The 14,642-nt window shown below is 45.2% G+C and overlaps 1 protein-coding gene across 1 annotated transcript in view; it reads left to right on the plus strand.

Annotated features, from left to right (window-relative positions):
- The window catches only part of lrrc9 (leucine rich repeat containing 9), a 185,802-nt gene that overhangs the window by 76,796 nt on the left and 94,364 nt on the right, over positions 1–14,642 (plus strand). The gene's annotated exons all lie outside the window — the stretch shown is intronic.

Here is a 14,642-nt window from a genome sequence, read left to right on the forward strand (position 1 = left end):
TTCAGTACAAATAAGGTATGTAATCATAGATGCCTGTTGGGTTTCTTGGATTAAAATGCAAGAACTCCAGGATAAAAACAGAATTACCTGGAAAAACTCAGCAGGTCTGGCAGCATCAGCGGAGAAGAAAAGAGTTGACGTTTTGAGTTCTCATGACCCTTCCACAGAACTGAGCGAATATAAGGGGAGGGGTGAAATATAAGCTGGTTTAAGGTTGGGGGGGTGTGGGGGGGAGAAGTTGGGGGGTTGGTGTGGTTGTAGGGACAAGTAAGCAGTGATAGGAGCAGATAATCAAAAGATGTCACAGACAAAAGAACACAGAGGTGTTGAAGGTGGTGATATCTAAATGAATGTGCTAATTAAGAATGGATGGTAGGGCACTCAAGGTACAGCTCTAGTGGGGTTGGGGTGGAAAGACTAGCAGGGCATAAAAGATTTAAAAATAATGGAAATAGGTGGGAAAAGAGAAATCTGTATAAATTATTGGAAAAAACAAAAGAAAGGGGGAAGAAACAGAAAGGGGGTGGGGATGGAGGAGGGAGTTCAAGATCTAAAGTTGTTGAATGTTTGGTAGGGGTCGAGATTAAAATTTACCATAGAATCACAATGGGTGGTAAGTTTTGTAATATAAAATGTGATATTATAAAATTGGTGATAACAAGTCTGCAAGCCTGTTTTATATCTCTCTCATTTTTATTTCTATTGAAGTGTTACATGTAGAAATATAGGGCAGAATTTTAGTTCCTGCGGGTGGGTGTATGCCCAATCAAATCGCACGAGATATTTTGCTCGGTGAGTACGCACAAAAGTTGAAAGCGTGCCTGCTGATAATTAATTGGGCAATTAAGCCCATTAGTTGCGCAATTATCTGCGATTTTTCATTACCCATCCAATCTTATGGTTGGCATATGGGCGAATCGGCGTCCAGGCCACTTTTACATTTTTCATGAAACCTCATCCAAGGGTGGGCTGAAATCTCCGTTAGGAAATAAAATAAAAAGAAATATCTGGGGACAGCATTCTTATAAGGTCTGCTTTCAGGACCTTGATTTTGATGCAAGGACATTTTTTTGCAGCTTTTTAGTGCTTAATTTCATTATTTGCAGGTCTGCAGCTCCCTGAGGTAGTTGTCTGCCTTCTGGGAGCTCTCTCGCAGCACTCGCCCATGCCCACGGTGATGTCATTGTCCTCCCTCTTCCCGCCTCCACCCCGGCAGCGCTGAGCTGTTCACTGCGTGGTTCACATTGGCTGGCTGTTAATTGGCCAGCTAGTGTGAAATTGCAGTTGGGGGCCAATCGCAGTTGGGTGCCCATTTCCCAGCCGTTCCTGGGCCTGCCAATCGCGCACTCCCAACGAGGGGAAATTTCAAGCCATGAATAATTCCATGGACCCTTTCAGCTATAAGTCTAAGCAGGTCAAGAATTACAACAAGTACACCCAGTGGAAGTAGTTTTTCCTGGTTACTTCCTCTAATCCCCTCACAATTTTGAACAACTTTCAGACTTTAAACTTCTTTGTTCTAATGAAAAGAGACAACATTTTGTCTTATCTTTTTCTTTCATGGTTGTTGCTAGCAAGATCAGCATTTGTTGCCCATCCCTAATTGCCTTTGAACTGAGTGGCTTGCTGGTCCATTTCAGAGGGTAGTTAAGAATCAGACATATTACTGTGGATCTGGAGTCACATGTAGGCTCAACCAGGTAAGTTTCTTTCCTCAAAGGACATTAGTGAAACCAGACTTTTTTTTATGACAACTGATGATAGTTTCATGGTCACCATTACTGAGACTAGCTTTCAATTCCAGGTTTTTTATTAATTGAATTCAAATTCCACCAGCTACCATGGTGGGATTTGAACTTATGTCTCCAGAACATTAGCCTGGTCTTCTGAAGTACTAGTCCAGCGATATTACCACTACACCACCCTCTCCCCATGTCCTAGCTATTATTTTAGTTCATCTTTTCTGCATCATCTCCATGGCCTTCATATGTTTCCTGGAGAAAGGCACCTAAATTGGATGTAATATTCTAACTGTGCCCAAATCAATGATTTATACATGTCTATCATTACCTCTCTGCTTTTGTCCTCAGTACCTCTGTTTATAAAACCTGGAATCCCACATTTTTTATTTCAGGATGATATCAACTTTGCCTTCCACTTTTGGATATTTGCATATCTCATTCTTTAAATCTCCCCATTCCTCTGGTTCAATTAAAATTTACTTAGCAATGTATATGCCCTCCCCTTATCCTCCTAAAATGTATCATCTTGAATTTGTACACATTAAATTTCATCTGTCATCTATTTGACTAGTCTACTGATATGTCTGTGTTCTCCTGAAGGTTTTACAGTCCTCTTCATGGTTGACTTTGATCACTATTTTGGTATTGCATATTTTTTATTATAATTACTATACTAGTGAAGGTTAAATAATTGTGAGGGGGTGTTTACTTTATCTTTTTGCCCCCTGTACCTTAAAATTGTAAAATATATATTTCTGCTTTTTTATTTTGCTTTTTGGTTCACTGCACAATTCCTCTGGATATATTCAAGTAGACTTTTAACTTGAGATTGGCTTTATCTGTAATTTTATTTAAATTCAATCTATTTCTTATATTGAAAAGATTCCATCAATGACCTCTGAAGAGCCACCACTGTTTACATCCCTCCAGTCAGAAAAATATTAAGATCAGAGCCATAGCAGACACAATGGGCTGAATGGCTTCCTTCTGCACTGTAACATTCTATGATTCTGTGAATTAGTCTCAACTCTATATTCTCTGCTTTAATCAATGTGCCATCAATGTTGCCATATATACCTTAATTTTATCAACAAGTCTTCTATGTGGCACCTTCTCAAATGCACTTTGGAAATTATATGCAAAACATCCACTGCATTTTATTTATCAATACATTCATTATTGTTAAAATAAACTCATCAGACTCAACTTACCTTTTGCAGATCCAGATTAATTATCCTTAATTAATTAATTTCATCCTATGTTATGTCATCTAGAAGCTATCTACTACCAATTTTGGAATGACAGGTCAACACTTACCTGATCATCTATCCCTTGCTTTCTTTTACCACGTAATTTACGCTGATATTGACCACGAAGAAACTGAACATTGCATTGATTTTTCAACGTTTGATTAAAAATTCAAAGGATTTATTTAACTGCATATTGTTTATACAATTAAGCCTTATTGTAACAGATTTTTATAGAATCATAAAATACTACAACACAGAAGGAGGCCATTTGACTTATCAAGCCTATGCTGGCTCTTTGAAAAAGTTATCTAAATTGTCCCTTTACCCTGTAGCCCTGCATTTTTTCCCTTCAAGTATTTATCTGATTCTCTTTTGAAATTGAACTTGTTTCCACAAACCTTTCAGGCAGTGCATTCCAAATCATAATGACTTGCTGTGCTTTTAAAAAAAAAGTCTTTTGTCAATTACCTCAAATCTGTGCCCTCTGGTTACTGAACCTTCTGCCACTGGAAACAGTTACTCCTTATTTACGCCATTAAAACCCTTCATGATTTTGAATAGCTCTATTAAATTTCCTCTTTAACCTTCAGTGCTCTAAGGCGAAAGCCCCAGCTTCAGTCACATAACTGAAATCCTGCATTCTGAGTACCATTCTGCTAAATTTCATCTGCACTCTAAGGCTGGGGCCTGATCGTTGATTTATGAAGTTTTGGAATTTCTTCCTAGCTTTTGTACTTTATACCTGTCTTCATAAAGCCAAAAGTCCCATATAATTTTTTAACAGGGATCTCAACTTACCCTACCACCTTCTAAGATTTGTACGCAAACACCAGGGACAGAATTTCCACCTCCATATGGGAGCAAGTATGGAGACAAACAGGCAAAAAAATTTATGCTTCCGGCCAGCATGCCAGTTTGCAGGCACCATCCACCCCCCCCATCCCCACACTCCTTCTGCCCACCCCGCCCCATCCCGTCCCAGGCCAATTTCCCGGATGCAGAAATGGAGTTGGAAGGCTATACACCCCTAATCACAGGTAGGTAATTAAGGTGACTAAATGCCTATTGAAGCCAATTGTCAAGGGCCGACTGGAATTTTCCAGGCCAGCTGGTGGCAGACTGGGGGATCAGCAAGCAGGCTTTGAGGCCCTACCTGCTTGCCTGGCTACAACAACGCCTGCAGGCTGCCCTGCGGAGGGGTTCACTCTTAATGATGGTGGCCCAGCAGCTGTGGCCATTTTTTTTTAAAGTTTTGAAACCTGCCGAGCGGGTGCTCAAGATATCCTTGCTCTCTCTTGCTTGAAATGGCAGACTGTAGCTTCTTCTGAACTGGAAGGCCTCTTATTGGCCCGCTAGATTCAAGAGCCCACCAGCTATCCTTATTTGAATGGGCAGCCAGCCCTCTGACCATTAATTGGCCAATGCAGGGAAAATAACTGCCAGGTTACTGTTTCCCATTCTGTGAACCCATTTGATCCCAATGTTGGGGTTCCAAAAAAACCCAAATCCTGCCCAAGGTGTCTCTCTTCCTACACCCACTTTAAAGTTGGACCATTTAATTCATATTTCCTCTCCTGATTACATTACTTCATACTTCTCAGTGTTATAATCCAGAAAGCCAGGTGTTGAAGGATATGTGGAGCCAATCTTTACACACTTCTATAAGCTTTTATTTACTGAGATACACATTCAAGTATGCACCTCTTAACCCAACAACAACAATTTCAATTTGTTCCTATTTATAGGGGCACAAGTAAATTCCCAGATATTGCCCTCCACCCACATGCGATTAAATACAATTAATACACTATGAACACACTGTATTAAATTTCAACCAACATGTGTCTTTCCATTTCACCAGTGTGTCTATGTCCTTTTGAAGTCTGTTAGCCTCCTTCTAATTGTATCAGAAAGAGCAGTGGTCCAAATATCAACCCCTCAGGAACACCACTGTATATTGACCTCCAATCTGATAAACAACTTTCTGCTTTCTGTCCCTTAAGCAATTTAGTATTATGCTGTCATGGGCTCCAACTATGCTAGCAAGTCTTTCGTGGTACTACTTACATAAAATCATTTCAATATTTCTAATATCATTTCCTTGCCAGCTGTCTCAGGCAGAACTATTTGACCATGAGATGAGTTTTTTTTTGTTTATTCAGGAAATGTGGCCATTGCTGGGAGGGCCACTATTTATTGCCCATACTAAATTGCCCTTGAGAACATGGTGGTCAGCAACCTTCATGAATATAACTGAGTGGCTTTCTAGGCCACTTCAGAGGGCAGTTAAGATTCAACCATATTCCTGTGGGTCTAGAGTCACATTTAGGTCAGTCGATAAGGCTGGCAAATTTTCTTCATTGAAGGACATTAGTGAACTAGCTAGGCTTTTACGACAATCTGGTAGTTTCATGGTCACCATTATTGATTCTAGTATTTTATTCCAGACTTTATTTAATTAATTGAATTTAAATTTCCCAGCTGCCATGGTGTGATTTGAACGTGTCTTTGGATCATTAGTCCAGGCCTCCGAATTGCTAGTCCACATACCTACTATGCTACCGTATTTCCACCTCTGTAATGTCACTCGACTCTGCCCTGCTGAAGCTGCTAAAGCTTCTCATCCATGGACGAAATCATCCGTGCCCACTGGTGTCGGGTGTATTCGGTGGCGTGAGCAAACAGTGGCGAGAAGGCCAAAAATCGGTTTTACAAAGTCATGAAACCAGTTTGCGATCGTCCTTTCAGCCCATTGATGGCAGGCCGCATTGCCCTCCATCAAACGTCGGGTACCTCATTGTAATATATCAGCATATCTTTAAAATGCCCACCTGCCGGACTCATTCCCAACCCTCCTTGCTGGATCGTCCACCCACGTCGTTGGGAAAACACATCAGTGCAGAACATGTCTTGACAAGCATGACGCGCCGAAGTTGGGACTTACCGCCAGGGTCTTGCTCACATTGCAGACATCCGAGGAGCAGAAGATGCTGGAGCCCAACAGCAGGGCACACTGGAGGAACATCCATGGCATGGTGGGTGGATTCTCATGGACATGGCTCTGTTGGAAAGTCACCGTTGATGCAACGGATGATGGTTCGGGGGTGGGGGGTGGAGAGGAAGATCTAGGATCGACTGGGAGAGGAAGAGGTGTCTGGGGGTGGGGGGGGTGGTGGTGAGGTTGGGAGGGGGGAATGAAGGTATGGGGGGGGGAGGAAGCATGGGGAGGAGGGATAACGGAGCAGAAGATGGCAACGGGGGAGATAGGTGTATGGGAGTTGGAAGGCGTAAGGGAAGGAGTTCGGGGGGGAGGAAGAAGTGCGCAGAGGGGAGGGAGTCTAGGGAGAGGAAGGAGTGCAGAGAGGGGAGGGAGTCCTGGGGGAGGAAGGAATGCGGAGAGGGGAGGGAGTAAGGTTAGAGGAAGGAATCAGGAACGGGGAAGGAGAAAATCTGGAGGAAGAAGTGAGGGTGTCTGAGGGAGTCAGGAAGGGGGAGGGGCTAAGTGGGGGGTAGGGGAGTCCGGGTGGGCATGGATGGGAGGAGTAAGGGAGGGAAGGTGTTCTGGGGAAAGGACTTTGGAGAGGGGCAAAGGAGTTCCGGGGGGGTGGGAAGGGGTTCCGGGGCAGGATGGTGAGAACGACCGAGGGCAGAGTGTGGTGGTAGGGTGGGAGGGTGAAGGTTTGATGGTAGTGTTAGAAGGGATGGCAAGGGTAGTTAGTGGGGACCTGTAGGCAGATATGGACCCTGGAGGTGGGAAGGAGGAGGTTGGGGAGGTTAATGTGGATGGGGATGGGATTTTCAGGTAGGAAGGGAACATACATGTTCACCAGGACCTCCCTGAAGGAAAAGGTTGTGGCTAGTAGAGGAGAGGGAGGTGAAAGGTGATGCTAGCGGGGTCAACTGTGATGGGGGAAAGGCAATGAGCGACTGGGGGAGGGTAGAGGACAGGGGAGTGAAATTAAAACCGAATTAACACCATGTTGTCCAAATCAAAAGTGAAAGGTGAGTCATGGTGGGTGAGATCAGGTGCTGCATGGGAGTGTGATCAGTGAGTGAGCGGAGATGCAGGTCAGCTCAGATGGACAACTGAAAGCGAACCCCAGCAGGCAGCATTGAAAATGCTCAACACATTGAGATGAGTGTGACACGGCAAGGATCCGCGTGTGTGCGAATATGCTTGCATGAGGCTCTGAAAGGCCCTGCCACGCTCATATTTCTCCCTCCAGAATCACCCATGGGCCAGCTGCTCCCTCTGTGGTGACAGAGGATGAGGTTGAGGGGCTCATTGGCAAAGGGGAACTCTGAAGGAGTGGACAGCATCTGAGATTCCTGAGTGGATGACCCATAGGTGTCCAAATGCTGCTGCTCCTCCCTTTGGGAGCACCTGGAAGGATGTCACGGTGCCCCATTTCCCTCTTGTGTTACCACTACAGGAACTCGCCCATGGCTCACCTAATGGGACCAGGGTCTCCATGGCATCTACCATCCTCCCCATGAGACCTCCACATGCGCACCCCTTCATCAGAGAGCAGGCAGACGCACTCCTCTGACTCACCTGCCAATCTGTTGAGGGCTTCCAACACCTCTGCATTCCCCTGCCTTCTGCTGACTCTCCAGGATGATTTGAAAGGCCTAACCCAGAGGTTTGTCATCTGACTCGGACCTCACAGATGCCTCTTCCACAGCAGTCCTCCAAGGGACAGGGAGCTCGGCTGAACATGCCTTCTCCTGCTGCGGACGCGTGTCCTTGCAGTGACTGCCAGATTGTGAACCTGAGCCTGCTCTAGATCTAAGTCCCACTAAGGTATGTGTCTCTGCGCTGGTGGAAGACACTTTGACAGGTCTTCCAGGCTGCTTATTTCCAGCTGTTCAATGGAGGAGGTGAGGACATGGATGGAGCTGAGGGACTGGCTGGCTGAAGGTTTCAGTCACTTGGCAGAGCTCCCGGTGAACCAAAGTAGAGATAATTAGTGCAAGACAGCAGAGTCAAAAGCAGGATAGAGAGCACTCAGAGTTATGTTGAGAGAGGGATGATGTGTAGGATCCTCCAATGGGTGTTCACCGCCAACCTCACTGTCGCTGCAGGCAAGCTCCACATCCTCATTGGTCAGCTCGATGGCATGCTCCTAAAAGTGAGTAAGGGGCCTAATGTGGACCACTCCACCCCAATCTTGGACCTCTCCCCGCTGATGTGAGCTGGCTTCTCCTGTGTGGAAACAGGTGGAAAGAGTGTGAGCAGGATGCATGGCACTATGTGGAATGTTTGTGTGGTGAGCAGAGCCATGGACGGGATGAGGATGCAAACTCGAGAGGATATGAGCCTGATGAAGATGTGATGGTGTATCTGAGAGTTAGTGGTGTTGTCCCTTGAGGTGTGAGATCCCTGTGGACGTGTGATGGGTTTGTCAGTGTGAGAGTCTTGGCAGAATGGATGAGACCATTCATCCTGTAGTGACACTGGGTGGCTGTCCTCTTTTGCAGGGCATTGGTGTGCCTCCACAGCATCCAAAAGGCGCTCAAGGGACGTGTCACTAAACCCGGGGGCTGCAGCCTTTTTGCTTTTCATCCTGTCTTCCGTGCAATAGTCCTGGGCTAGAAGCACTGAGAGATGTGTGCGCAGCTGGACTTTAAACATGGCGCCCAGTATGATGGCGTGGTGGGCGAATGGGAGCCCACCCACCATGGAAACAGCATGTTGGAATGCATAATTAAAGCGACGGGTTTGAGACAATATGGTGTGAAAAGGTGCCATTGTGGCCAGCAGGTAAAATGGCGTTTTACTCACCCGCTACTGTACTTATTGCAAATCTGGGATTATTCCGCCCCATGTCTTTGTTACCTATAGCCTTGACTTTCCACTGCATTCTTGACTGGCCTCCCATTATCTGGCCTTCGTAAACTTGAGGTCAAACAAAACTCTGCTGTCTGAGTTGTTTTGATCCTCCATACAGACCAAAAACTTTCAAATAACTTTAAATTTCCAGTTGATAGCTGAAAGGATGACATGACAAGATTTCACGTTTTAAGACTTTGCTGTAACAGACCAACAGCATTATTAACTAAACAATATTTTTGTAGGCTACTTATACTTTAAACTATAGAACAGAACTTTCCCCTTTTACTTTTAACATAACCAAAAAAGCCCTCTTCGCGGGTATACTTTACACTGTTCCTTAAGTAGTCATCCAAGTTTCCTGGACCCAGTCCAAAGTGATCCTTAGCTCCTGAGGGTTTACTCCCATTCCTTTCCTTGCTCAGCCTGGTAACTTTTTAACCCCAGGACTGTCTTTTCACAGTGAGGGTTTTTTTTTCCTGGAGATTCTCCTCCTAATGCAAGCTAGGCAAATTTTTTAGCCTTGTTTCAAATCCTCATGAATTTAGTCTTTTCAATTCGAGTGCAAGTTCACACCTGCATTCCTTCACAATGAACCATAGAGACTTTTAGCCTCTAGCTGCTCTCTCTCTCCTGGATCCTGGCAGACTGCTTGTGTCTGAGAGTTTTAAGGAATATCTTAACAACCCTTCCTCTCTCAAAATCCAACCCCATGGCAATGTGAATCACGTGGATCTTGTATCCAGGTAGAAATGCTGATTAGCTATTCTTTAGACCCCCCCAACTTGATTCTATCATGGAAGTGAATGGAGATTTTAAAGTATAACCCTTTACAACCCAACATTCTCAATGTCTTCCTGGAACTCTGAAGACCAAGGTCTGAATTTTCACAATGACAGAGAACCTCTTCGTCATTGCAAAGATGGCAGACACGCCTGGAAATCAGAAGTCTCGCCCCTAAACACGGCACCTATCAGTGGTAACTGTTGCTCTCAATTTTTTAGGCCTCAGGCTCTTTCCAAGACCTGTCTGGTATATCCCAGTCAGCAGTAGACAGCTGCATTAACGCTGTAACTAATGCCCTGTTTGCTTATGTGGGGTATCACATTAATTTCATTGTAGATTTGGCATCTCAGACATAAAGAGCCACGGTCTCTGCCCAATTAGCAGGCTTCCCTCAGGTGCAGGATGTTATTGATTGTCAACATGGGTGCATAAAGGCTTCAGCTCATAATTCGGACATCTTTGCCAACCGAAAGTCCTTCAATTTGCCCACTGTCCACTTCGGTTATGATCACAACTAGGTCTTCCTTCAAGTGTGCACAAGGTTCCCTGGTAGCTGCCATGACTCCTTCGTCCTAAGGAGTTCCCAACTCCCTCAGTTATTTCAGCCATATATGCAGATCTGTGGTTGGTTTTTAGTGGACAAAGGCTATCCCTTAACAACCTGGCTAATGACCAACTTTAAGAGCCCTCAAACTGAGGCAGCCACGTTATCACAAGGAGTACAATGCAGCAGGCCATTGGCATTTTAAAAATGCACTTCAGGTGCCTCAATCAATCAGGTAGAGCTCCACAGTATGCCCCAGCAAGGGTATGAAGAATAGTAGTGGTGTGCTTGACAGTGGAGGGACCTAGAAATCGATGACACTGATGCCATGAGCTCCAACATCTGAGGAGGAAGAGAATGAGAAAGATGAGGAGGAAGTCCCTGTCCATTCTGATGATTCCCAAACGGAGAAGGATGAGGAAGCCACCAATTGCAGAGCAGTTGGGAAGCATAACCATGTAGCCAGGGCTGACTCTGTGCAGGAGGGGCTGATCAGTAGTTGTGTCCTTGTGCAAAATATATTCTTAAAAGGTCCTCCTAGTTCACACTTGCCATCGGCCAGTCCCTGGTGAACAACTTCCAAGTAAAGAACCTTTTATGTTGAAGCCACAATTACTCAGGGGGATGGCCATTCCCCACAAGAGAAAGAATCAACTTCAATGAGTTTAACTCAGTTACTTTAAAATGGCTGAAACCCTCACCATCATAACCATTGGCCTCAGAGTATTACAAACACACATGATAGGTTGTCTTTCATTACCTGGCCTCCTCACATAAATGCCAGTGCCTCTAAATGAGGCATCAAAGCTGCCACCCTGTGCATACTCAAACCATGCCTACAGCACTGAGAATGACATGACCCCCAACTGTGCAACAGTAGTTCTTTGAAAGAACTTGCACACCATCCATTCCGGTCAATGTCCAGTTTCAAAGATAGGGGCCATTTGCAACATCCCAGGCTTTCATAAACCTCTGCTTCCCTCATAAAGCACATCCTCTGCTACCTGGAATGCAAATGCTGCCAAAGTACTGGAGACAGCAGACGAGCAACATTCCCTGGAACATACATAGCATGTCGAACTGTGATGCTTATACAGAGGCCAGTGTGTGACACTGATGTGTGGATGAATGCCTTGCACCTGGAACACAAGCTTGAGATGTACTTGTATCTGTTCGTGGAATCCGATCACTGAGCCTCTCTTAAAGTCAAGTTTGGATGGCAATGAAAGATGCAAGGAGCATCTCAGTGTTTGAGCCTTTGAATACTATTCTTATGTGATAGACCAGAGAAGGAAAAAGCCCTCCAATGCTTCATGCGTGATCACACCCTTGCTCCTGGTGACTTCATCTCAAGATGGACCTCAGCACACTGCCTTCATTATCACTGATAAGAACGCCCTTCATGTTACCATTCTTTTTGAGTTCTGTAGCGTACAAACACACACCGAGTCATCTACGAGTGTACGTAAATATCTTCAAAAAGTGCTCAATGTGAAAAGTGTAGCCACAGTGAACCCGTTAGTGCTCTAGGCGAGACAATACCCTGCCCTTGCACTCCTACAAAATGTCCACCCACCGCCCCCCAACGTGTTGCCTCAGAGGAGGTGGACACAGGCTGCTTTTTCATTCTTCCTGCCAAAGTGAACAACTTCACATTTTCCCACGTTGGGCAAAAATCTGGCAGATGGATTACAGTTATTCAACCTATCTATATCCATCTGCAAACCCCTTATGTCTTCTTCACAACATATTTTTCTACCTACCTTTGTATCATCTTCAAGTTTAGCTACCATGGCTTTGCTCCCCTCATCTAATTAATTGATGTAAATTGTAAAATGTTGAGGCCCAGGCACAGACCCCTGCGGGACTCTACTCGTCACATCCCGCCAATCAGACAGAAGACCCATTTATGCAAACTCTCTGGCAAGGATCTTTAGGTCGGCAAGCGGGGGGCGGAGCCCACTCACCGATGCGTAAAATGACGCAGGATGATGTCGGACAGAACTCCCAATGTCACCCCGCATCATTTCAATGTTCAGGTCAGCGGGAGCGCAGCTGAATCAGTTATGCACCCGCTGACCTGTCAACGGCCTTTTGAGGCCATTTAAAAAGTAATTGACTTAATTAATGGACATGCCGGTCTACCCTTAAGGTTGGCGGGCAGGCTGGGAGCCCTGATGGGCTTCAGGAAAAGCATGAAACCTCATCCACAGGCGGGATGAGGTTTCATGAGGGTTTTTAAAAACTTACTAAAGTTTAGAGTTAAAGTGATGAACATGTCCCGACTCATGTGAGTGTCACATGAGGGGACATGTCAGGGAAATTTTGTTTCTGCTCCTTGACCATTTTTAAATTTAGCGCCAATCTTCATGAGGCAGCACTTAGCCTCAGGGAGATGAGTGCGCTGTTCTGTGTGCATGCGCGAAGTGCAGAGGGATCTAGATGTTCTTGTGCATGAGTCACAAAAAGTTTGTATGCAGGTACAGCATGTAATCAAGACAAGAGGAATTGAACATAAAAGTAAGGATGTTATGCTTTAGTTATGCAGGGATTGGTGAGACTGCATCTTGAATACTGTGTGCAGTTTTGGTCTCCTTATTTAAGGAAGGACGTAAATGCATTAGATGCAGATCAGAGGAGGTTTACTAGATTGATACCTGGAATAAGCAGGTTGTCTTATGAGCATAGGTTGGACAGGTTGGGCTTGTTTCCAATGGGGTTTAGAGGAGTGAGGGGTGACTTATTGGAGTGTATAAGATCCTGAATAGTCTTGACAAGGTAGACGTGGAAAGGATGTTTCCTCTTGTGGGTGAGTCCAGAACTAGGGGACACTATTTTAAAATTAGGTGTTGCCCTTACCGGACAGAGATGAGAATTTTTTTCCCTGAGGGTTGTGCGACTTTGGAACTCTCTGCCTCAGAAGGCGGTAGAGACGGGTCACTGAATATTTTTGAGACAGAGGTAGATAGATTCTTGTTAGGCAAGAAAATCGAAGGCTATCGGGGTAGATGGGAATGTGGAATTTGAAACACACAGATCAGCCATGATCTTATTGAATGGCGGAGCAGGTTCGAGGGGCCGAATGGCCTGCTTCTGTTCGTATGTATCTACTGATGATTGTTCAAATACTATGCCCCATAATAAGACTCCTGAGGCTCCACGTTCCTTTCCCACTGGAGCACCATCGTGACTTTCCTCCCTCCTCCAAGGGGACTGTGCACAAATATCTGAGTCAGACTCCTCTCCCTGTGCTGGTATGGTGCTCTTCACCCTGTGCTTCCGACTCGACAGGCACTACATCCCTCTGAAGTGCTAGTATCTGAGTTGGCAGAGTCAGATGTGATGCTTCCTCCTCAGACACCTCTTCCTTTTCTTGATGCCCGAGGATTGGTTGGGGAGAGGGTATGAGGGGTTGCTGGGCAGAGCTGGGACCTGTGTGAAACACAAAAGGAATCATGTTGGTACAGCCCTTCTCATTGTAAAAGCACATTCTGATGCATGCCACTGCCTTTAACCATGACCGTGCTGCATGTTTCATGCAACCCAATCCTTGTACTGCATCTCATGGCAGCAACACCTTGTGCTTAGTGAACTGACATCGTGATCTTATCATTATCACCATGTTCCAAGGTGCATTTACCGCTGCCTTTATCACCTGCTACTGACAATTCACGATCACCAACAGACAGCTGCTCAGGCACCCTGGCAATCTCTATGGCCATCTGTTCAATCAAGCAAATTGTTCTCAGCCAGGCTGATCCATCCCCAGTCTGGGCCAATTCCTTAGCATTCTTCACCTTTTTTGACCATAATGACAATGTGATTTCATGTTAGCCTGATCTATAGTACATGCAGCAATATTTCTCTTCACCATATGTATCACAGTGCTCATTACATCTGCGTGCACCTATGTGAGTAGCTTACATGTACATGCCTCAGTGCTGAAGCAGAGGTATGTGCCAGGTCTCACAACTTAGCTGCAGCATGCAGATGTGACCCTTCTCTTGGACCTCTGTGTGGATGAGCCAAGCTACTTACCTTGCCAGAATGCAACAGGTCATTGAGCCTTTTCTGGCACTGTGTCAGTGAGAGATCCTGGTCTCTTGCTGTGCTCACCGCAGCCACAATCTGAATCCAGGCCTTCTAGGTTGTTGCAGGTGGATTACACCGGCCAGCAGGGTACAAGACTGTTCTCCTGTTCTGGACCTCTTCCACCAAAACTAGAAGGTCTTGATCAGAAAGGCATGGGGACCCATCTCTTTCTCCTGTTTCCTCTGTGACATTCTATCAATAAAAATGTAAGGTGAAAAGAGTTGTGAGCCATTCTAATTGTAATGCTCATTCACTTTTGCGTGCTTATGTGCACTAACCATTTTCACCATATTATCAATAATTACTGTTAAGGCTTGGTGGAGTAAATGGTTCCGCAGTAATGCTCAGTGCCGTATATGTTGCAGCTGTGACTACTAACAGCCCTACTGGTTTAC

This window comes from Carcharodon carcharias, chromosome 20 (assembly GCF_017639515.1).
Source record: "Carcharodon carcharias isolate sCarCar2 chromosome 20, sCarCar2.pri, whole genome shotgun sequence".
NCBI classification, from domain to species: domain Eukaryota; kingdom Metazoa; phylum Chordata; class Chondrichthyes; order Lamniformes; family Lamnidae; genus Carcharodon; species Carcharodon carcharias.